At 39.8% G+C, this 23,907-nt stretch overlaps 1 non-coding gene across 1 annotated transcript; it reads right to left on the bottom strand.

The window, feature by feature from the left end:
• Positions 1 to 2,026: 2,026 nt before the first annotated feature.
• On the bottom strand, positions 2,027 to 2,133 carry LOC131234189 (small nucleolar RNA R71). Its single transcript, XR_009165597.1, has one exon. It is a non-coding gene; the product is annotated as a small nucleolar RNA R71 (small nucleolar RNA).
• Between the last annotated feature and the right edge of the window lie 21,774 nt (positions 2,134 to 23,907).

The raw sequence follows: 23,907 nt of genomic DNA, 5'->3' as shown, positions 1-23,907 counted from the left end.
CATTCGACTCGGCCTATTCGACTCAGCCATTCGACTTGGCCTATTTGACTGGGCCTATTCGACTCGGCCCATTCAATCGGCCCATTTGATTTAGCCCCTTTGATTCGGCCCATTTGATTTGGCCCATTTGATCAGCCCATATGAATCGACCCATTTGATTCGGCCCCTTTGATTCAGCCCATTCGATCGGCCCATTTGAATCGGCCCCTATGATTCGGCCCATTCAATCAGCCCATTTGATTCGACGTAGTTGATGTAGCCCATTTGATGCGTAATTGACCCTTTGGAGCGGCCCACATGATGCGGCCCACTTGAGGTATATGAGGCCCAATGAGATGTATGTGAGGCCTTTCTGTGAGCCAACTTTGATGTATATGAGGCCCATTGTGATGTGAGATTCCACCACGATGTATGTAATGATGTTTTGGCAGCTGTGCCTTGGGAGAAATGATGGTTTGACGTCCATATTGTAAGAGCAATGATGGTTAAATGTCCACATTGTAACTCTCCCTAGGGCCCATTGATAGGCCCATACTTATATTGAGTAGGCCGTCTAGGCCCCTCTTCGTTATAAATAGCATCCATCACCATATAACATGTTTAGTATAATTCCATGATTCATACTCACACGCATCATAAGTATGCTTGATATGAGAAGTGATTGATTATAGCATATGCCTTCGGGCAAATTGTTTATGGGCTCCCTGATAGGCGTAGTTGCCCTTCATGAGAGCGCGGTACGCATAGGATTGTTGCATGACTGGTAGTGTGATTCATGCACTTGCATTTGTCTAATTATGATTATTGTATGCCCTAGCGACATCAGGGCCATAGCCTCCAGAGACACATCGTGGGTGGCCGGATTGGATACCGAAAATACTGTTTCTAGCATCGGGGCGCCATAGATGTCCTTGGGTGAAAATTCTTAAATCCGATGGTACCAGAGGATGACTCCAACGTTGAGACTGAGTGGATATATAAGTGCACAAGGGCCGAATACCAGGAGGCCACGTCTCCTAGTGTGTCGTGGTCAGTTGGAAAGGGGTGTGGCCTTACTCGCCTGAGGGTAGGGGGCATCACTAGGCTGAGTTTGACCAGCTCATGAATGGGTCCGCTATCGACGTGCCGGATAGATGTTGGCAGATTATTGGCCAGGCAGATAGTGAGGCTTCTTACGATCACTTGGACTGCACTCCTGGGAAAGGGGCAGTGTCATTTGGAGGGTATTAAGCCCTGGTGATTATCCAGAATAAGAACTGTACTGATATTTGATGAGTTGTATTGATATGAGGATTGGTGTGCTTGAGTTGCATCTTGCATCGTATGGCCATGATATGGCCGATAGCATTCATATCTTGGACCGCATAGCCTTGGTACGGCTGAGTGCATTCATGTGCCCATCAGCATGATTTTGCATTACTCTAGCATTGCATTTTGAGCACGTTCATACTACGCACACACTTACACCACCCTTTAACCTTTCTATAAGCTTATGCATGATTATGCACGATTGATGCGTACACGATTATGCCAGATTAGACACCACTTGAGATCCTCAGAGTTAATTGGGGTTATGGCTGCAAATCAACCGGTCAATGAACCGAGAAGACAATCTCAAGCTCGGGTTGAGGAAGTCTAAGATGAGAATGAGGTGCATCAAGCACCCCCACCTCATACTTTGTAAGACTATTTACAACTGGCGGTGGTGAGCATGACCTCATGTATTGTTTTTCCAAAAAATACGACACAAATGGATATTAAGCCAGGGATGATCCAACTCCTTCCAAAATTTCATGGACTTGAATATAAAAATCCATATTTACACTTGAAAGAGTTTGATGAGATCATAGCCACTTTATATTTTCCTAATGTGTTTGAGAACACTGTCAGACTGAAACTCTTTCCCTTTTCTTTGAAAGAGAAGGCTAAGACGTGGTTGCATTCACTACGTCCCCGATTTATTAGCACATGGAATGACATGATAAGGGAGTTCATAAAGAAATTTTTTCCACATCATAAAATGAACACCCTTAGAAAGTCAATCATGAACTTCGCCCAAAAGGAGGATGAAACATTCTTCTAATGTTAGGAGCGGTTCAAGGATCTTGTTAGTTCATGTCCACAACACGGTTTTAAAATGTGGCGCATTATACACTTTTTCTATGATGATCTGACATCTTCCATGCGCCAATTGGTAGAGATAATGTGCAATGGGGAATTCATGAATAAAAATGTCGATGATGTGTGGGATTACTTAGATAGACTTGCTAAAAATGCACAATCATGGGACACATACCCTAAATCAAGTACCACTTCTAAGCCCACTCAATCAAGGTAAAAGGGCAGAGTATACCTTTTGAAAGAGGATGAATATATCAATGCTAAAGCGGCTAATCTCATAAGAAAATTCAAGGCCATGGAATTAAATAAGGATAAGGATAAGGAAATTGTTTGCAGTATTTGTGATTACAACATTCACAAAACCAAAAATTGCCCAACAATATCTGCTTTTCATGAGGATCCAAACTTCAGTTGGAGGAATGGACAAAATGCTACCTCTCAAGGTTTCTTCAATCAAATTCCAAATCAAGGGAAACCTCAAGAGGATCCGGTTCTAAAATATATTCAAGATCAAGAGCTACTTAATCGGAATTCGGCATAAGCAATCTAAGAAATCAGATCAGTGATTGGAACACTTGCGTCATCTGTTCAAAGGATAGAGTCACAATTAGCAATTGGGGGAAAGGGGATACTTCCTACTCAACCTCTCCCCAATCCTAAACAACAATATAAAATAAGTGATCCTGGCTCTTCAAATCAGATCGAGCAAGCTAAATCTATCACTACTCTTAGGAGTGGGAAGACCATTGACAAAACCATTTCGGTTAGGGCTGAAAAGCCTAAGGACCCAGAAGAGGACAACGATGATAGACCTAGCACTACTCCACGAGATTTGGAACCGGAACTTCATGGCAAGCCGATTGCCTCATTCCCCTAACGGTTGATTGTACCAAAATCTCTCTCCAACTCTCAGGACATTCTAAAGGTGTTGAAACAAGTGAAGGTCAATATTCTTTTACTGGATATAGTTAAACAAATACCTTCATATGATAAATTTCTGAAAGACTTGTGTATAACCAAAAGACGGCAAAATATTCACAAGAAAGTCTTTTTAACTGAAAAAGTGAGTGCCATCCTAAAGCAAGATGTGCCACATAAATTCAAAGATCACGGAAGCCCAAACATTGCTTATGTAATTGGGAACTACCGAATTGAGCATACACTTCTTCGCTTAGGAGCGAGCGTAAATCTGATTCATTACTCGATCTACAAGCAGTTAGGTTTGGGTGAATTGAAACCCACCCTAACCATATTACAACTTGCTGATCACTCAGTTCGTATACTAAGAGGGGTAATTGAGGATGTGTTGGTCCAGGTTGACAGATTCTATTACCCGGTATATTTTATCATCCTGGATATGCAACCCATCAGTAACATGAGCACTCAAATTCCTGTCATTCCTGGTCACCCATTCCTTGCCACTTTAAATGAAATCATTAATTGCAGGAATGGAGTCATGAGTATGTCTTTTAGAAATATGATATTGGAGTCAAACATCTTTTCTAATATGGGTAAACATTAGAGGATGATGATGATTTCCATGACATTAACCTAATTAATTCTTTCGTGGAAGATAGAGCACTTGTGACCTTATCCTCTGACCCTCTAGAGATGTGCCTGGCCCACTCCCATGAGTTTAATGATGATAGGATTAGGGAGATGGAGACCATGCTGAATACCATGCTGGGACTTGAAGTTAACTGGTGGTTCCTAAGAAGTCCGGCATCACCATCGTAGCCAATGCCAACAATGAACTCGTGCTAACTAGGATCACTACTAGTTGGAGAATGTGCATTGTCTATAGGAAATTGAATACCGTCATGAGGAAGAACCACTTTCCTTTGCCCTTTATTGATCAAATTTTGGAAAGGATAGCTGGTCACTCTTATTATGGCTTCCTTGATGGTTATTCGGGTTACAATCAGATTGAGATAGCCCTTGAAGATCTGGAAAAAACTACATTATATGTCCTTATAGCACCTTTGCTTACCGAAGGATGTCATTCGGGTCATGTAATGCCCTCGCCACTTTCAGCGATGCATGTTGAGTATTTTTCTGACATGGTGGGGCAATATTTAGAGGTCTTCATGGATGACTTTTCGGTCTTTGATCCATCTTTCAGCGAATGTTTAGAAATTTTGAAAAATGTGCTGAAGCGATGTGAAGAAAAGAACTTGGTACTGAATTGGGAAAAGTGTCACTTCAAGGTTCGTAAGGGAATTGTCCTTGGACACATCATCTCATCTAAGGGAATTGAGGTAGATAAGGCTAAAATTGATCTTATCTCTAACTTACCTCCACCTAAGAACATGCGAGACATGCGATCCTTCTTAGGACATACCGGTTGTTACAGAAGATTCATAAAGGACTTTAGTCACCTCTCTCCTCCCTTATGCAATCTAATTCAAAAGGATGCACCATACGAGTGGACTGAGCAATGACAGGAAGCTTTTACTAAGCTCAAGGGCATGTTAACCACTGCACTTATCATGCAGCCACCCGACTGAAGCCTTCCTTTTGAACTTATGTGCGACGCGTCTGACTATGTTCTTGGGGTGGTTTTAGGCCAAAGAAAAGAAAAGAAGCCCTACGTTATTCATTATGTAAGTAGAACTCTAGACCTTGCTCAAGTGAACTACTCTAATACGGAAAAGGAACTCTTAGTCATAGTGTTCGCTTTGGACAAATTTAGGTCCTACTTAATCAGATCTAAGTTCATCATTTATACAGATCATGTAGCATTCAAGTATCTTCTTTCTAAGAATAATGTTAAGCCTCGCCTGATTAGATGGATCCTCCTATCCAAGAATTTGATTTAGAAATAAAAGATAAAAATGGAGTAGAGAATGTAGTGGCTGACCATTTTTCCTGCCTTGACCTCTCTAATTTCCTTGAGATAACACAAATAAATGGCATGTTCCCTGACGAACAATTGTTCAAAGTCTCCCATTCACCTTGGTTTGCTAATATTGCTAATTATCTTGCCACAGGTCTCACACCAACATATTGGACTGTGCAAGATAAGAAAAAATTCTTCGCTGAGGTTCGTAAGTTCTTCTGGGATGATCCATATTTGTTTAAATATTACCCAGACCAAATCTTAAGGAGACGTGTGCCTGACAATGAAGACCAAAGTGTCATCTCCTTCTGTCACTCTCATGCTTGTGATGGTCACTTTTTTACAAAAAAAGACCATGGCCAAAATTCTATAGTGTGGCTTTTACTATCCTTCTATGTTCAGGGACACTCATGAGTTTTACAAAGCTTGTGAGCATTGTCAGAAGTTGGGAGCATCATCCCGTCGAAATATGATGTCTTCTGATCATTAAAGCATTTGATTGCTGGGGCATCGATTTCATGAGACCGTTCCTCCAATCCTTTGGGAATTTATACATTTTCTAGCCGTAGACTATGTCACTAAATGAGTCGAAGCTATTCCATGCCGAAACAATGACCATCAAACGGTCATTAAATTCTTAAAAGAAAACATCCTTTCCCGGTTCGAAACGCCTCGAGCCATCATTAGTAATGGGGGCTCACATTTTTTTAATAGGCCATTTGCAAACTTAATGAAGAAATATGGCATTTCTCACAAGGTGAGCACTCCATACCACCCACAAACAAGTGGGCAAGCTAAGATTTCTAATAGGAAAATCAAACACAATTTGGAGAAAACGATTAAGCCTGATCGAAAGGATTGGTCAATCTAATTGACTGATGCCTTATGGGCTTACTGTATCACATTTAAGACCCCTATTGGAATGTCTCACTTTAGACTTATCTATGGGAAGGCTTTCCACTTGCCTGTAAAGTTGAAAAATAGAGCCTACTAGGCGATCAAAAATTTGAACTTCAATCTGGACAACACTGGCTCGCTACGCAAACTTCAATTGAATGAACTCGAAGAAATCCGAAATGATGCGTATGAGAACACGAGAATTTACAAGGAGAGGATAAAGGTATTTCATGACTAACACATTCTTCGAAAATCATTCACACCAGGCCAGAAAGTCCTCTTGTATAATTCTAGGTTACATCTCTTTCCGGGCAAACTCCAATCTCATTGGACCGATCCTTTCACTGTTACTAATTTTTATCCTCATGGGGCCAGCAAGATACAAGATTTGAACAATGGCAAAGAATTCAAAGTAAATGGACATTGATTAAAGCCATTTGTTGAGAAATTTAACTCAGAGGATACGTCCATACCTTTAATTAATCCCATTTACCAAGATTGACCTCCTAGTCTGATGGAGGTATAGTTAGGTTTATTGCTTTCATGTTATGTTTTGAATAGTTAGCTTTATGCTGTTTAGGATAGTTTGCTTTTTGTTGGTTGTGCTAACCCACCTTCACACTAAGATCCTTTGGAAAAAGCTTTATCTTTCCATTACTTCTCCTACAATTATGTTGTTTCTTTTGCAAATCATGCTTATTTCTTTTACATTGAGGACAATGTAATTTTAGGTTGGGGGTGGGAGATTAGGCAAGCTAATCAGTATTCTCTTAGTTTTGAGCAAAATTTAAAAAAAAAAATTGAAAAATTTCCAATGTTTATCTATTTGGGAAGCGATAAGTTGTGTATTTAAGAATGTTTTGAGTATGATGATAAGATAGAGATTGAATTTTGAATTGATGAAGTCTAATCAACTAAGTAACCTATCACTTATGGTTCTTACATTTAATTGATTAAGAGTAAGTTCGAATATTATGTTATTCAAATTATTTTCTATAAATAGTACTAGATTTTCTAGTTGTTAGTATGTGAATCATTGATAGATGGTGAGAATCAAGTTTGGAGAATTTTATCCACCTTAAAAGAAAAAAAAAAGAACCAGTTAAAAAATAGGAGATCGACAAAGTGGTCATAAAGAATGAAGAATGACAACATCTTTGAGGGGAATGAAAAATGTCTTTGAAAAGGATGTAATGTCTAAAGAAGAGGAATAAATACAAATGACCATCAATATAAAATTAAAAACTAGAAAAAGAAGGAAAATGAGATAAGTTTGGAATCAGTACTTGAGTTTTCAACCAATCTTGAAGTGGTGAAGATCGCTAATATTACAAAAGGATAGTATTTTCACTGAGTACGTTGAAAAACTTGATATACAAGCTATGCTCTAATCTAATGGATAAAGAACTTATTTGATCGATTGCTTATGAGATTTGACTCTAGGTTTTCAAAATCTCACTTTCTCATGTTGAGTCTACTCATTCATACTTGATTACACAAAAGGTTATTTTTTGAAAAAGGTTTAAACATTACGCATTAAAGTTTATTTTTCGCATACTTTGCTTAGGACTAGCAAAATGCTAGTTGGGGATTGTGTTGAGGGTGAAATATTGCATATTAGACCCCATCTATTACTTGGTTTTATGAACATGATAATGTTTAATGTTCTATTTTAATCATGTTTGTGTTGCAAGGTGAATTCAAGAGTTTGGATTGAAAAGGATGATAAAAGCATGAATTTAACGCTCAAGAATCACCAAAGTCAAGAATGGATCTGATAAAACCAAGAATGAAGAATGCACATACTAAAGATCTAAGAAAACAAAGTCAAGAATGAAGAAAATTGGAGTTTTGAAGTGAAATTCGGAGATCCTCGACTAGTCCTGGCTCCGGCTCGACCAATCCTGCGTACAATCTCCTACTTAAGCGCTTAAGGTCATTGTTGTTCAACTTGAATTGGAACCGCAATTCCAATTCTGGCATGCCCACGCAATCGTCACTCGTGCTGGAGAAAGGATCATCAAAACAGTAGCGAACAATTTTCTGACACACCCGGTGGGATGTTATTGTAGATCACAGATTCGATCATTGCCAGAATGCAATGGAGGAGTGGTAGAATTTCTGGAAACAAACCCAAAACACCAACCACACCGCCCCTATGGGATGACGTACAGGTTCAGGTACCTCTACGTGAAATTAATTTAAATGTCAACTTGATCGGAAACCAAGCAGGGCCGTTGACGGCTCACCCTATTCTTCTAGATGAGGTATCAATGGTACTAACAAATGTACATACAAACATTCAGATGGTGTAGGAAAATGCGAGAATTTAAGCGAAATAGCTCCATCAATAGGCTGAAATAACTAACCATTATATGGCTAGTTAGACCGAGGCCATGCAACGATTATTAGCCGTTGTGACGGAACGGACACAACCTACGCAATAAAATAATGGTAGTTTGGTCGGTAATGTTATCCCTTTTCCACTGACACCACCATTGCAGCGTAATGCACCACCTACTCCTCAGGAGGTCAGAAATATGCCGCCTCCTGCAGAGGTCAGGCGACCGGAGCTAGACGCTAGGAATTATGATAATAAAAATCAAGGACCGCTAATGGGATTTTACCCTCCACAGGGTCCTAAGTTTCAAGAAAATTTTAATAGGTTTGGACAGGATCATCTGCCAGCCATGGAACCTCAACGGATCGACCACAGATTGATCATGACCAAGTATTGTAACTCATATAAGAGGTTGCAGGCCAGGTGTTGGGCCGCAATGTTATTCCTACTTATCATAAACCATACCAAGAATACGTAGATCGGCAACACCCATTGTCAAGATATTATCAACCGAATTTTGCCTTGTTCTCAGGAGAACACGATCAATCGACTATCGAACATGTTGGCCGATTCACCATGCAATGTGGTGAACTAGCTAATAATGATTATTATAAATTATAGTTATTCAGTCACTCACTAACCGCCCTGACTTTCACGTGGTATTCCAATTTGCTGTCGGATTCAATACATAACTAGTAAGAATTGAAAGAAATGTTTCATGCTCAATTCTTTTCTAAAAATAGAGACATCACTAAGGCTGACTCGCACGATTCTGGCAGTTGCCCCATGAATCCTTTGAAAGCTATATCATGTGATTTAAGTGAGCAAAGAGTCACTGTAAGGTGGTCATGACCGAAGTTGAATTTGTATAACTTGCACAAGAAGGTTTGGAATACAAACTCTGCAAAAAGTTCGTAAGCATGCGGTTTACCAATTTAAACGACCTCACTTAGAAGGCTTCTCGATATGAAGAATCACTTCAAGAAGAGGCTAGGCAAGCAAATTTATCAATTAGAACGTATAACAATGATCCTAATTATGAAATTGCAATCACCGAAGTAGTGGCTAAAAAACCACTAGTTTAATTGGCGTTGGTCAAGGCAGAATTAGCTGCTCCAACTACTACAAAAAACTCATAAAGCGTACACCTTCGATTTTACTTGAGCCAATGAGATTTTTGACTTCATGTTAGAAAGAAAATTCATTAAAGTTCCTATTAATCACAAGATACCTTCCGCTGAGGAACTCAAGATGGTTAACTATTGTTAATGGCATGTATCTCATTCCCATTCCACTAACAAATGTGTTTTTTCAGGAATTTAATCTAGGAATACATCAATTGTGGATTGTTGAAATTTTCAGAAAAGGAAAAGGAAGTCATGCTGATTGATATCGACCCATTTTCGATTACCATGGAGATAAACACAATCGCAACTGACTTGAGGGATCAGCCTTGACCAAAAATATAACTTGGTTTAGGAAGTATGCACAGAACAAATGGTCCATACATCCCCAAACAGCAATGGACACCTCATTACCAGGATATATACAGGCATAAGAACCATTAGTTTTGCGACCGTTGTGCCCAAGAGATCCTTTAGCGTCTTAAGGACCATCATGAAAATCACAACCATGGCAATAGTTGAGATCACCAGCGGTCGGAGTAGTTGATATCTAATCACCAGCCTCATTAGAGATCATCCTCGACTAGGATGGTCAAACTACCTGTTACATAAGAAGGGATATGGAAGTGGCCTATGCATCCAAAATTCCCAATGGTACCGACAAATCTGACCAAAACTCAGAAATGCCGTTGGCAGAGAAATAGGGCTGCAATGAGAAGAGAGAGAAAGGGAATGAAGATTTTTTTCGACCAGAACCCAAGTTACCGCCTCCATTCTGGAAAATTCCTCAGGCAGAGGAACAGATAGCAGTAAACATAATCGAGGTCACTGCTCTACCTACTGATCAGGGGAGCAAAGCTACTCTCAAAAGTGTCGAAGCATCGAGTGAATTTAAAGAAGAAGACAATACCAACCACTTATCGGATTATTTTAGCAAGGATTGCTTCCTAACAAAATAATGTTTTCCTAGTGAATTCACAACTATTGTGAACAAGCCAGGGGATGTAGTTACCGATTCGCCAATTGGCCCTATGAAGAATAGAACCCCTAGTCAGATTAATGAGATCAAATCTGATACACTAGGGGGACAAGGTTTCGGTAGTAGTATTGTGTTTGGTTCACTGCCACAGACGATATTTCATTGTAATATGGTGCTTACTTTGTCATTTGACTTTCATGTAAGAGTTACTCAACGAAACACGATACCAATCGATGTGGAAGAACATGTTTCCCCAGTTGTTATTCAGCATGCTTCTTTCCCTTACGATGAAGGGAAACAAGGTAAGGTATCACACACCAACACAGTCACCGTAGCGACCGATGGGGCTACTGATAGAGTAATTATTGATAGATCCACCACTGATATGACGCAACACCTTAAGCCATCATATATTTTAGCTCATTTAGACAGATGTCCTATAACCAGAATTTTAGTGGTCAATGGAGCCACGGTGAACTTATTGCCAAAAAGAATGGTGGCCAAGACTGCAGCTGATTTGATCCCTTCTGAAGTAACTGTTAGCAATTTCACTGGCATTGTTACCAACACACATGGTGTCCTACCGGTCGATCTTACAATAGTCACCAAGTCTATTTTGGCACCATTCTTTGTAGTTGACATTTCTTCAAGCTACAATGCCCTGTTAGGGAGAGACTGGATTCATTCTTTCGAATGCATTCCTTCTTCTCTCCACCAATTTGTCATCTTTTGGAATCAAAACAGGGTCGAGCTCGTGTTAGCTGATAATAAGCCCTTTTTAGCCATGTCGAACACTAATGAAGCTTATTACTATGGTGAAGAAATAGGGCCCATCAGGTTCACTAGAAGGAACAAGTATGGACGATCGACAGGTATTTCAGTAAAGAAGAACTTAGGCAGTATAATTCAGACTATGATGGTCCAGGAAGATGAAACTCAGCCGAAGGGTTTAACCCTCTATCGGTCGGCTGCAAGTTGCATCATCGAAGAGTTACCATGATTGTGAAAGCTAAAGTTGTGGTGTGCCTGGCTGATTTCATGTCCAGGATCAAGAGGCTCAAACAAAGCATGGAAGGAAGCAATGAGGGAATTTTTATGAACTTTGTCAAATTGGATAAATCGACCGAGGTAGATAGTTTTGATATAAAAAATTTACTAGAGGAAGTAGAAGAACGTCAACAATAGGTCCAAGACCTGCTAGATGAAGTAAATCTAGGGACAGATCAGGATTCGAGGCCCATGTTTATAAGCAACCTGTTACGATCGCCCAAGAGGGGAAAATGATTAAGTCATTGCAGAAATTTGTGGAATGCTTCGCATGGGACTATCATAACATGCCAAGACTAGACAAATCTTTAGTTGAGCACAGGTTACCGACCAAAGAAGGATATCAGCCACATAAATAGCCCCCAAGGAGGATGATGGCCAAAGTCACGCTCAAAGTCAAAGAAGAAATCGAATGGCTTTTAAAAGCCGAGTTTATTTGACCGATCAAATATGTAGAATGGATATCAAATGTGGTCCCAGTAATGAAGAAGACTGATAAGATAAGAGTATGTAGATTTTAGAAATTTAAATCTAGCCACTCTCAAAGACGAGTATTTTATGTCTATGATTGACCAATTAATTGACCGAGCTGATGGGAACGAGATTGTGTCATTCTTAGACGAGCATTCAGGGTATAATCAGATATATATAGCCTTAGATGATGTACCAAAAACAGTGTTTAGGTGCCCAGGACCCTTGGGTACTTATTGCAGGGCAGTTATGCCTTTCAGCTTGAAAAACGTTGGAGTAACATATGAAAGGGAGATGAACGCCATCTTTCATGATATAATTGGCTAATTTATGGAGGTCTACATTGACGACGTGGTAGTCAAGTTGGTCAATGCGAAAGATCATTTGGCCCATTTGCCTAAATCTTTCGAGCGAATGTGGGCCCATAAATTGAAAATGAATCCAATGAAATGTGCATTTGGAGTGTCGGCTGGTAATTTTCTAGGATTCCTCGTACATCGGAGAGGAATCGAAATAGATCAAAATAAAGCTCAAGCCATGATCAATGCAAGGCCACCAAAGAATAAGGCTGAGTTACAAAAGTTTTTAGGCCATCTTAATTTCTTACGATGATTTATATCTAATTGTGCTGTAAGACTAACATCTTCTCTCCATTGTTAAAATTAAAGTAGGGAGCCGAATTTTTATGGGAAGAATAACATTAGCTGGCTTTCAACCGGATTAAGGAGTATTGGCAAAGCTGCCCGTGTTGATGCCTCTTATCAAAGGCCGGTCGCTTAGGCTATATATAGTTGTGTCTACAGGGTAGATCAAAGCTCTCTTAGCATAAGAAGACGATTCACGAAAAGAGAGAGCATTCTATTATCTAAGCCGAGTGTTACTCGATGCCAAAACTCAATATTCCATAGAAAAGTTATGTTTGTCTTTATATTTCGCAGCTACTAAGTTAAGACATTATTTGTTAGCCGAATGAGTTAATGTAATTTCAATCACTAATTTAATCAAATACATGTTAAATTGGCCTATTCTAACCGGCCGAATTGGTAAATGGGTGCTGGCACTGTCCACAGGTTTTCCCAAGTTATGCTCCCATACTAACTTTTGTCATGCCCCAAACTTAGTGAATGGGCTTACAGAACTCATGAGTTCCGAATCCAATGCTGACATCCTCCATAGTACCCCATTCTCAGTTCCCAACTCCCATATGCCAGGTTCCGATCCTCGAATTCCACAAGGAGGATTTTCAAAGTGAATTTTTTTTCACATGAGCATAACTACGAGTGTACCAAAACTAAAGACATCATCACATTTCCACTACAATATCAGTTCGAGTATAGTGTTGGAAGGAAAATACATAATATAACAAAAGTCCAAAAGATCAAACATATGTTCCTGCCTCAATGTTGCTGCGAACTGTAGTCTAGCATAACTTACATGTAAAGAACATGTGTAAGCTTACTACGAAGCTTAAAGTTTGTGTGTGAGTGCACAATGCATGTACCAAGCATACATATGCCAGAGTAAGTGGAATGATGGAAGGCTAGATTGGAAAATCCATACATACTATCAACTATACCAAGGTTATACAATGCAAAGACCTACAGGGCCAAATGTCATATGCTAAGGATGCAATGCAACATGTCAATCCTGATGTCTAATCGACATCTCAATACAGTTCCCATATGGAATCATCGAGGTCTAGTACACTCTTACATTGGCCTGCCGCCCCATTATGCGCATGACCCAATGAGTGGAAGAGACCTGACTATTCGCCTCGTCAATGGTATGCCAATCCCACCCCACTTGCCGATTGTGGACCCATTTCACAAGCTGGTCAAACTCGACCTAGCTTATAGCCCCTTCACCAAGGTGGATAAGGTTACACCCCCTTCCAACCGACCCTAATAAAGTGGGAGACATGCCCTACTGATACTTAATACTTGGGTGCTCATATTATCCACTTGGTCTCGACATTGGAGTATCTCATGGCCCCATGGTGTACTTACTTTCACCCAGGGACATTCTACATACCTAGTGAATGTAACCATATTTTTTATGTCCATACTCAAGCTGCCAACCATAATGATCTTATGGTGGCTACAACCCTAAGGTCACTAAGGTGTGGATGCAAATGCATCATGCAATGTGTGAATGCATGAGTCCATCATTTGAGTCATGCAACCATGTTATGCAAGCCATACATATATGTAGGGTGGCCCCATTTCATATGGGTCCCCTGAAAATGCCCCAATTAGTAAGGTCGTCAATACAGCCTTGCCATGCATAGGCAAGCCAAAAATCATGAATTAGCCATCATCCAAGTCAAGCAAACATAATGCGGGTGAGAAATGATAACATAATACTGCATTGAGTATAAGAAAAGTATTATACCAAACATAAGAGCAATGCTAAATCAAGAGTAAGATAAATGTTATATCTAGCATGGATTAAGTGCATCCTCAATATAAAGAAGGCTTCACATCAATGTAAAGAAAGTACTATAACAAGTATAACCGTAAACCGTGCACTAAATAATAATGTATTGCTACATAAATAATTGAGGAAGTGTCGTACTTACCCTACTTTGTCAATTAGCGTAAGTTACAAGTCTTAGACACAGGAGAGCCCCAAAGAAGAATCAATACTGAAGACGCTAGGAGTAAAAGCATCCAATTCAAGGCAAGGTAAAGAAATTGCAAAGAACACATCAAATCCTATACCAAAACCCTCCAAACAAAACCCTATATCCAGCCTTTTCCTTTTTGGGAAAACTATTTCAAAGAATGCTGGTGAGTTGAGTGGGTAAAATTCTATGTAAAAGAAACATCTCTCAAACAGACATCTTCAATGGCATCGAAGTTCCATCGAACTACCTTCAATGACATCGAAGACAACTTGATGGCATCGAGCTTAAAGCACAAACAGTCTAGCAACAAAAGGCTTATATTCTGGATTCTCTTGATGACATCGAAGGGACACTTCAATGCCACCAAAGACTATTTGATGACATCGAAACTGACAGATTTCTATCTATTTTTTTACAGTTACAAATCTTCTCTACATATACCAAAGGTGGGTTTCTTAGCAATTCTATAAGAAATAAAGATACCCTTGTGTGAGTGAATACCCATAGTTATTACCCATCTTCCCAAAGCTCTCTTTCCTCATGGAGTTCATCATTCAATCATCGTCTCAAAGACATTCATTGAAGCATTCAAAGCTTGGATTGAATAATGAACTCTAGCATTCATTAATACTTTAACAACCACACTTATTGGTAAATCTGTATGTTAGCTTGCATTGAATGCTCAACCATGGGGATCCATGACTAGTTCATAAAGACTCATCAATACCTAGATAGTATTCACCAAACCCTTGACCTAACAACCTTGGTATCTTCAGCGGTACATCATCATACAGTTGCGGTACAAGGGAGCTAAAGATCCTTCACGATTCAAGAATATCTTCATCAAAGTGCTTAATGGGGCTCATCCACTTTTAGGTAAGAAAGTATTTTGAGTCCATAGTATCTGGAAACCATTCCTTGTGTAGGTTTGGGTTTTAGAGTTTGAACTTCCAAACTCGACAAATCCTTATGTAGGCCTCCAACAGGAGATTATGTTTTTGTTGTCCTTGTGTAGGACTTCTTAAGATCTTATGTAGGACTTATTAAGACCTTGTGTAGGCCATCAACGAATGAAAAATGTAAACTTTGTGTAGGTTGTAAAGGTTTATGGTAAATTTGACTTAAAACCATCTGAATAGTGAAATCTGGCACACTTTAGGAGAGAGTGGGTCAGTCAGGAGTAAAGTAGGCACGTAGCCAAACCACTATACATCATGTTAATTGTGGTGAATAATTTAAATCTGTAATTGTCATGTTTGGCTAAACTATATACTCTATTTATTTTCTGCAATAAATGTTTGACAAAATGCCTGAATGATGTTTTTCATAAAGTATATTTTATTTCTGCACTTCCTCCTTCTTGTATTCCTTTACATATGTATTTAGAAGTAGGTGCATGTTAATTGTTTAGTTAAATTTTGAAAATCTTATTCACCCCCTCTAAGACATTAGGCATATCTTCAAGCTTCGTTTATAGCGGTAAAACCACAATTTCAACTGGTATCATTGTAACACCTCATACTTCCAGTACTCGAGTGTTACGGTGTAACCAAATTTGGCATAAATACAAACCTAGCTTAAGTAAGCACTCATGTGCATTCTAGACTAAATCCGACCGTTAAAAGTAGTCCCAATCCATACATCAAGCTATCTATCCGTCAGTTTCCAAGATGGATCAATCATCGCCCATTAGATCCACAACGTCTTGTTGATCTATGGCCTAACGATGAATATTCGGCCAAACTATAAGATCAACCATAAGAATATCCTTGTTAAAGGTTAGGCCCTACAAATGTAACGTAAAATAATAATAACTTATAACGTGAGTCAACGATTACGACTTAAATTAAGTAGTGGGGCCCACTTGAGCCATGGATTTACTTCATCCTAGGCTAGGGACCCAACTTGAGATGCGAAACTTATTAGTCGAGGAGGATCAGACATGGGAATCCATCAGAATGACGGACTAGTAGGAATCACTAATTGATTATGTAATCACTTGGTATAACTCACTTACAAATTTAAATTAATATGATCTTTCTTTGCAGAGCCCTATGGGCGGCTAACCAAGTAAATGAATGGCGTTGATCAAGATGCAAACACATTAAATAACTTAGAAAATTATAATAATAATAATAACTAAATATTTAATAATATAAAGTCATGGGACATATAGTCCTAATAACCTACAGAGCGGGACCCACGACATGATAAAAGGAAACATATGTATGTGGAGTAAAGGTAATAAAAAAAAATGAAATAAACAATTACAAAAATAAATAGTTTATTATAACATAATAATAATGGAAGAATTAATATTAATATCAGTATTTAATTAGTAACTTATTATGAAAGTCTTACAAATGACCCATTAGGATTTTTTAACTATTGGCGTTCAACTTCGGAATCATTTAACCATTAGATTGATGGGAAACCAGCATTAGGTCTACAAATCAAGTCGTGAGCCCCACCTAGACCTTAGATCAGCCTGATCAACGACCAAGATCCTTTGGTGGACCTCCCTGGAAGAATGGACGGAGTAGATTTATCACGACTATCATGGTGGACCCCACCTTGAGATGCGAGTGCACGGGAGGGACATGCACTCGCCGTGCACGGGTCCTGGGAGACCGTTCAGCACGAGCTGACCTGTTTTTTTTCCAAAATGAGAGGGGTTCTCTCTCTCTCTCTCTCTCTCTCTCTCTCTCTCTCTCTCTCTCTCTCTCTTCGTTTGTGACAGTGGACGGCCTATCGTCCGGAGATTTGATCAATGGCCCATCACCTGCGGCCCCATGCATGATCTAGACCGTCCATCTTGTTTGGCAAAAGAGGGTTGTGCAAGACCATTTTTCTAAAAATAGTAACGTTTTGGCAGGCCAGCTGGCATGATCCGAGTGAGGAGAATTCAACTTATCTCGAGCGTCCATTTGATGGCATCTCAGTCGTCCAAACCCATTTTCCACCTTGACAGAGCAAAACCACAGCCAGTTTTGTAAAAATCGGCCGAGAGCTCCAAGCTCGAACCCATCAGAAAGCGGTGGCCAAGCTTTGAAAGCTTACTTCAGCAAGCATCCATTGGGCCCTCCACATCACCTAGCAGCATTGAAATAGAGAAAAAACCATGGTCTTACAATCCACCATTAACAGCGGTCATCTCCCTGCCACTGCTAGCGCGTTTTTTGTGTGACCAGACGAGCTGTCTAAGTCCAGTGAAATAGAGAAAGAAGAAGAGAAAAATAGGAGAAGAAAGGAGATAAGAAAAGGGAAACAGAGCTGGAGAGGTGCAGCTATTACACCGCACCACCACAATCAAATCGAGCCAGCTCTATTTGCTGTCGGGTTCAGATCGCTGGACCTTCAGTAGCAGCAGAAGAAGGAGAAGAATGAGACAAAGAGGGGTGAAAGGAAATGAAAGAAGGAGACAGTAGAGGAGAAAGGGAGCTAGCTGACCATCGGGCCAAACCTAGTTCAGCTCGGGCCTTGCTTACCAAAACTGTGGTGCAGATCATGAACCCTCTCACAGCCACGTTTCTCTCCAAGTTCAAGTGCTAAACCACGGTCCGAACCTATTGTTGTCAGGTAACGCCTGTATTTCGGGAAGAAATTAGCTCGCTAGGCGAGGGGCTGAAATAGGCCATGCCACAAAACTAGTCTGAGTCGAGTCACTCAGTTCCAGGGGGAGAAAACTAGCTGAACAAGCCTCCTCCACTGTCGTGGGCTGGCAGAACAGTCCAGCCCAGCCCAACGCGCGGACTGCTAAATTCTGGGCCGAGCTCGGGTCCAGCAGTGGGCTGAGTTGGCTGGATCTCAGCCATGAAACTAGGCTGAACAGTGGGCTATGATCAGCCCTTGTTTGGGCCATGATCTGGGCTAGGTACTTGCCACCATCTAGGTGGTGGGTTGAGCTAAACCCATTAACAGTTCTCAGCGAGCTGTTGACTAAAATTAGCCCCAGAACTAGGCTGAAATTAGCCCAAGTCTAAGCCAAAAGGGACCAGATTACAGTGGGCCTGGACGCAGCCCAGTCCCATTGGGGCCACACAGATGGGCCTGGATGCAACCCTGTCCCATTGGAGCCACACAGATGGGCCAGACCAGTCAGCCCAGTCCCATTGGGGCCTCACGGATGGGCCTGTGCTAAGCCAGCCACACAGTGGGCTTGGACCAGCCCAGCCTCAGTTTGGGCCCAGTTTATGTAGGCTTAAGTCCCAATTTCATGGGTTGGGTAAATCCCTATAAACCCATCTAGTTGTGGTTAACCATTAGTAGATTAATTTTGCTAGTATTAGTGATTATGGATACTTGATGTTAACAATTAGAATTATGTTGTCATTAGTAGATTATTTACTTTAAATTAGTGTTGATAGTATTAACTAATAATTATTAGTACTCTAAGACAATATTATTTTAAATTAATTATAGGAATTTGATTTCAAACCCTAAGACATCCTAAAATTAAAATAGTGGATAAAACCTTGAGTCTAAGTAACCTAAACCATAAGTTATGATCCTAATCATATACATCGATGAGTTTATTCTCTATGATATCACTATAGGTTCCTCTATTGTTGTTATTACTATTATGAGACACTATAAGTATCATTATTCGTGGGTTGTTAGATAATTCGATATAATAGTAGCCATTGTTAATATTCCTAAAATTAATAACCAACTTATTTGATTATTTTTATTCATTTATTATTCCCATTAATAATATCATTAATGGCCACACAAAATAGAGTTCAAGTTCCATAATCAAATCCTAGAATCTAAGTTCAAGACTAAACCCTAGAAAGAAAATCCTAATGTTACATTAAAACCCTAAAAGTAATCCAAACCCTAGGTTGTGTAAATATTGATCATAGACACTTGGTAGAGCATTGATCTCATGTGCAAATTTTACGATTCATGATAGGATTTGACTCTAAGAGCGCACGCACCTCTTAACAACACTAGTAGGTGATTCTATACACTAGGTGATGATTTCTTCCCCTTGAGCTTTCCATTTTTCCATTAGCTTAAGTGATAGTTTTTATTTTTAATTTCGATTGATAATTGATATCCCCATCTTATAATCACATGCGTTAATTGTTGGAATTGAATTACTAGATTATATGTTTAATAGTTATCCTGCACATCTTCTTATGCTTATGGATTACTTGCAGATTACTTATGGAACTTAAACTGGTACATCAGTGGGAAACCCCCACTTATAAATGTACACCCATACTTGGGATGTAACTCGATTAATTGTGATTGTAATGGACCTTCAACTTGGTGGTTGTTGAATGGTGGTTTAAATTGAATATTGATGTGGGCCTGCCATCTAGGGGTTGCTGGGTTAAGTGGTTTTTAAGGATAATCTTTTATTGTATATTTTTTATATTTGCCCTATGTGGCTTAGTTTTGATATTCACCCTAAGTGGCTTGATTTGGTATTTCCCCTATATGGGTTTGAAGTTTTATATTGTGTAACCATACGATGGCAAGCCGCATATACTAAATATGATTGGCCACTAGTCAATGAGTTCCATTAAACATCCTAAGGTGGTAGCCTCATAAGCCAAGATGGTGGAATGGGATACTATGCCTGCGTTGTCGGCCTACGCTAGGTGATGAACCCCTGGTAGTGACCTTTGAGCTTATTAAACTAGCTGGTTGTAAATGGAATAATAACGGATGGGTTAATCATGCATTCATAGCATTCAGGCGATGATGGGTGGCTAATTCTGGATGCTATAGCACGTGCCTAGTAGGATTTAGTTGGGCTATCATTTCGCTAGCTCCCATACCATCGACTATCAACCCACTTTCGATGAGTTTGGCACTATGCATGTACTCTGTACTTTCGCTGGTGACCGGCCACATTGGTGAGTTTGGCACTACGCATGTACTATGTACTTTCACTTGTGACCGACCACATTGCATGGGTTTTTCCCAAAAGCCAACTGGATGAGCATCACCAGTTGATATGCACTCATACATCCATGCATTTAATAAGACTGCATGTATTATTTTGTATACCTTATATGTTTTCATAACTATGCTTGCCTAATGCGGCGGTGTGTAATCTTGAGGGGAATTCACACTGAGTTGACTACTCATCCATCAAATATATAACCGTATAGGTAGCACAGGTGGCTTAAGTAATATGCAGGTTCATACTGATGATGAGCCATTATGATGGTCAAGGATGAGTGGTTGTACCTGTCAAGGAAGCTGCTCGATCTGGCGGCTTTCATTTATATGTTTCTTTTTATATATTTCTTATACATGTAAATCTTGTAATTGCTAATTTTTGAGACATTGGTTGTATAAGTCATTAGGAGCAGCTTCTTATATATTTAAATGAAAATGCAACTTTCCTTTACGTTTGATTTGTCCATACTATGCTAATTGCTAACTCTAAATGATAATAAAAAATATATATATATATATATACATGGAATTTGGATCTTTATAGGTTAACACTCGGGTTTTTGAGAAATGGGTCGTATACTTCGGTCCTGAAAACACGGGGCGTTACAATCGTAGTGGGTTCCTCTTGAAGGGCTTAATAGCCCAGAGGGAGAGCCTTACTAAAGTTGAAAATATGTCTATGACTATGGGAACATCGATCTCAAGACCACCTCTTTTTTATGGATGTTGGGGCACAAAAAATACATGGGTTGATAGGAGTTTGGTTTGTTGCGTATCAAAGATCTAAGATAGGTAGCCTTACCCATTACGCGACCCTCTCTTTATCATCCCTCTTTGGAAAATTTGCTGCGATGAACAGAGCCCCAATAAACAGTGCTATGATGAATAGTAGTGGGGATGAATAGTAGCGTGGGATGAATAGTAGTGTGGATGAATAGTGTTGCGAGGAAGTAGCAGAGTTGCGCAGACCCGCGTAACTCATTACAGTTGTGCAAGTCCGCGTAACTAATAATTGTCATATTTAAGAAATTGGACCCAGAGAATGTGAAGTGGGCCCCATGGCACAATATTCGAGGGTTCAAACGTGCGGAAGCCTATAAATATCCCCTCCCCCTCTCATTTAGAGGAGGAGAAGTTTTAGAGAGGTGTCAGGAGTAGGGAAAGAGCGAGAGAGAAGGCAAGATGAGTTGTGCAGACCCGCGCAACTCAAAAACCTGTGTAACTCAAAACCAGCGCAACTCGAGTGAGTCGTGCACCTCTATGCAACATGAGCATTGTTGTGCGATGTAGTTTTATGGGTTCTCTCCACACTTCATCTTCTGAAGAATACATTTCTTGTATGTTGGTTTGAAGCAAGGATTTTGGATCCACACAACTCCTTTGTTGCTATGATGGATGCAAAACACACTGAAATGCTGTCGAAATTTCCATTGAACTGCTTCTCCTTTCATGCTGGCACTAATTCTTTGTACTTTGTTTCAAAATCAAGGGAGATATGAGGATGTAATTGAAACTCAAAATTAACAAAATCTATAATGATGAATGTTCTTTTATTTTCTTTATTATTATTAAATGACAAATCCCCAAACGAAATGCATTCGTTTCTGGTCAAAACAAAATGGCGACTCTGCTGGGGACATGTTATTATTCAATGATAACTTAGAAAATATTTAAAGAACTTTCATCACTATTTGGTGTCGAATAGACGCCAAAATGGTGACTCTCAAAGAGAACATCCTCCCCTTCATCTCTAAAACAAAGTATAATTTTATTTAATTAAAATAACTAATACTTTATTTTGAATTGTAGGTATTTCATCCTTACACAACTGCAATGGCTTTTTGCTGGCTAATGCGATTGTTTACTTCATACCTAAAAGGATTTTCACGAAATTGCATCGACAATACACAACCATCACCATAGAGAATACCAGAGAAAGTTGAAGTAGTTACGATTAAAGATAGACGAGACCAGAGAATTCGATTTGACTAAATTGGTCTCTACTCGCCAATGAGAAAGATGAATCAGATGACGAATTCATTAGTCTATTGAAAGACTTGTTGGCATCATATCAATATCTTCTAGGAGAATCGGATTAGGTCAACATTGGAGACAGTATCATTAATATGGCTGAACTATTATATGATAATGCTCAAGCCTGGGAGTATTATGGTGATCGAATTATTACTATAGCCAAAAGGTAAAATAGTTTTATCTTTATACTTCGCAGCTACTAAGTTAAGACATTATTTGCTAGCGAAAGAGTTAATGTACTTTCAATCACTGATCTAATCAAATACATGTTAAATTGGCCTATTCTAAGCAGCCAAATTGGTAAATGAGAGCTGGCACTATCCGCAGGTTTTCTCAATTTATGCTCTGATACCAACTTTTGTCACGTCCCAAACTCAGTGAATGGGCTTACAGAATTCATGAGTTCTGAATCCAATGGTGACATCCTCCATAGTAACCCATTCTCAGTTCCCAGCTCCCATATGCCAGGTTCCGATCCTTAGATTCCACAAGGAGGATTTGCAAAGTGAATTTTTTTCACATGAGCATAACTACGAGTGTGCCGAAACTAAAGACATCATCACATTTCCACTACAATATCAGTTTGAGTACATTATTGGAAGGGAAATACATAATATAACAAAAGTTGAAAAGATCAGACATATGTTCCTACCTCAATGCTGTTGCGGATTGCATCTAGCATAACCTACATGTAAAGAACATGTGTAAGCTTACTACGAAGCTTAAAGTTTGTGTGTGTGCGCACAATGCATGTGCCAAGCACACAATTGTCAAAGTAAGTGGAATGATGGATGGCCAAACTGGCAAGACCATACATACTATCAACCATACCTAGGTTATGCAATGCAAAGACCTACAGGGCCAAATGTCATATGCTAAGGATGCAATGCAACATGTCAATCTTTATGTCTAATTGACATCTCAATATAGTTCCCATATGGAGTCACCGAAGTCTAGTACACTCTTACACTCGCATGCCGCCCCATCGTGCGCATGACCCAGCGAGTGGAAGAGACTTGACTATTCACCTCGTCAGTGGTATGCCAATCCCACCTGACTCGCGCGCCAATTGTGGACCCATTTCACAAGCTGGTTAGACTTGACCTAGCTTATAGCCCCTTCACCAGGGCGAATAAGGTCACACCCCCTTCCAACCGACCCAATACAGTGGGAGACACGCCCTATTGATACTTAATACTTGGGTACTCATGTTATCCACTTGGTCTCGATGTTGGAGTATCCCATGGCCCCATGGTGTAGTTACTTTCACCCAGGTACCTTCTATGTGCCTAGTGAATATAACCATATTTTTTATGTCCGTACTTAAGCTGTCAACCATAATGATCCTATAGAGGCCACAACCCTAATGTCACTAAGGTGTGGATGCAAATGCATCATGCAATGTATGAATGCATGAGTCCATGATGCAACTATGTTATGCAAGCCATACATACATGTAGGGTGGCCCCAACTCATATGGGTCCCCTGAAAATGCCCGAAGTTGTAAGG

This window comes from Magnolia sinica, chromosome 18 (assembly GCF_029962835.1).
Source record: "Magnolia sinica isolate HGM2019 chromosome 18, MsV1, whole genome shotgun sequence".
Classification (NCBI taxonomy): domain Eukaryota; kingdom Viridiplantae; phylum Streptophyta; class Magnoliopsida; order Magnoliales; family Magnoliaceae; genus Magnolia; species Magnolia sinica.
Note: the sequence above shows the minus strand (reverse complement) of the source record. Positions and strands in the feature narration are given on the sequence as shown.